General features: G+C 40.7%; 1 pseudogene; it reads right to left on the reverse strand.

Moving 5' to 3' along the window:
- Positions 1–231: 231 nt before the first annotated feature.
- Positions 232–1,877, reverse strand: LOC148016468 (putative pyridoxal 5'-phosphate synthase subunit PDX1 pseudogene; annotated as a pseudogene).
- Between the last annotated feature and the right edge of the window lie 315 nt (positions 1,878–2,192).

Consider the following 2,192-nt stretch of genomic DNA (forward strand, 5'->3'; position numbering starts at 1 on the left):
ACTGGCATCAACTTTGTTAAGAGTCAAGCTCATGAACCTTGGTTCAGTTGTTTACCTTAGCTGAATACGGTTGGGTCACACTAACTCAACCATGGTTACATCTAGGTTACTTTGATTTTGTATGTTTTCTGTGTTGTACAAATAATTGACTGTGGAATTTAATGGATTGAAGAGGGAGCATGGATGCTACCCTTGTGGCCTAGTCTTTTTCCATCTCTCTCTTTGGTTTTTTTACATGGTATCAGAGCCTAATTGCATCATCATGGGCTACATCAACAAGAGTTGCCACCCCACCAATAGCAAAGTTTACAATAGGCAGACGACCAAGCTGTTTTGTTTGGCGAACAAGCTCATAAGGGGCAGTGATTTCCTTAGCAAAGGTGAAAACTTCATCATCGTCTAAGCCCTGAAGCTTCCATATTTCTCCAAGTTCAGAATGGATGTGCCTCATAGCTTCTACAACATTACCAATGCCAACCTCACCTTTTGTTTTGATCATGGCTGCACCCTCTGCTATTCTTCGCAAAGCCTCTCCCAAGTTTTGACATCCATGGACAAAAGGAATGCAAAAATTGTGCTTGTTTATGTGGTTAATATCATTTGCAGGTCTTGGTCACTCATTCTTCTCTCAACTCCACATTCAGCCCTTATATCACTTGGTAAACGCTCTAGCACCATGATAGCAGTGGCCCCAGTCTCCTCAGCAATGTGTGTTTGCTCCGCATTCACCACATCCATGATGACACCTCCTTTGAGCAAACCTATAGATGGAGGAATTGATGAGGATAATCTTGTTCATGACCTAAAAGTGAAGCAAAGGTTAAATTGTGGGGAGCAAACAAGGTAGGAGTAGGATTGGACAACACAACACAAGCATGTTTTAAGAGGGAAACAAGAATTTTGTCTTCTTCATCCTCTCTCTAGTGATTCATTTGCTAGTTACCCTCTTCTTTGGCTCCATATTCAGTATTAAGAAAAGCACTAATAACACTGGAGTGGTGAATAGCCTAGCATCTCTTGATCAAGATTAGCCCCCTATCTATCCATAAATAGGCACCCAATTTATGGGGAGAAAACACAAGGATGATGCATAGTAGTGTTCTCCTTCTTGCAAGCTGCAAAAAGAGATGCAATAGCTTCTTTTCCAAGACTTGCAGTCACCACATCAAATTGGAATGCAAGTTTGTTGGAGGCATTGTAACTATGGTTGAATGGGAACAAAAGCACATGTATTGGTTGAGAATGCAATAGTGGTTATTGCTACATTTTTTAGTAAAAAATGGTTGCACTACAAGTCATTAAAGTGCATTGCCTCTGTTGGAATTTTGGGGAAATTGACTCTACATCAAATCTTGTTTTGTAAAGTTGAAGACTTTGGAAGGGAAAACACATGAGAGAAGGATACTATCACCCAGATAGTAGGTGAGAAGATGGACTACAATAACTTTGTTTTATGGAGGTTTAGGGTGTCAAAGTTCTTAATTGGAAGAGGCTATTGGGACCTAGTCACAGGTCTTGAAGATGAGCCCAAGCTACTAGAGGATAGACCTCCAACACATGATTGACGAAAGGCACATAGGAAATGGTTGAAAAAGGCTAGCAAGGTCTTGCATTGGCTGTCCTTATGTGTGTCAGACACAAAAGCTAAGCAAATTGCAAACTGTACTTCACCAAAATCTGCTAGGGACTTATTGATGAAGAATTATGGTTATGTCACTCATGTGAGAAAGACACAATTGAAGCAAAAATTTAGTCACATATCCAGGAATGGAAGGTCTATTGAAGACTATGTGAGTGAGATTAGAACCATTGCAGAACAACTAGGCTGAATTAGAGCTGAAGTTGAGGATGATGATTTGGTGGCCATTACCCTCCATGGTCTTGGAGAGGAGTATAAGAAATTTGTCACTTCCATATCAGTGCGTCAGGAGTAGCCTAACTTTGATGAACTTGTGGCACTTCTTTTGCATCAAGAAGTGAAACTTAGACTCAATACAAGTTCCAGTGGGGTCTAAAAATAGTGTCTTCTACTCAAATCAAAGGGGTAGAGGTGAAAGAGGAAGATCAAAGTTTAGAAGAAGAGGTGTTGCAAGTGCATATGCAACCCATGGACAGCAAGGTACTGGATGGAAAAATAGGCAGCCTCAAGCAAATAGAGGTGCCTCTAATGCTCATGGAAGAGGGGATTACTT

This window comes from Lygodium microphyllum, chromosome 23 (genome assembly GCF_053477565.2).
Source record: "Lygodium microphyllum isolate KBCC chromosome 23, Lygodium_microphyllum_v1.1.10, whole genome shotgun sequence".
Taxonomy (NCBI): Eukaryota; Viridiplantae; Streptophyta; class Polypodiopsida; order Schizaeales; family Lygodiaceae; genus Lygodium; species Lygodium microphyllum.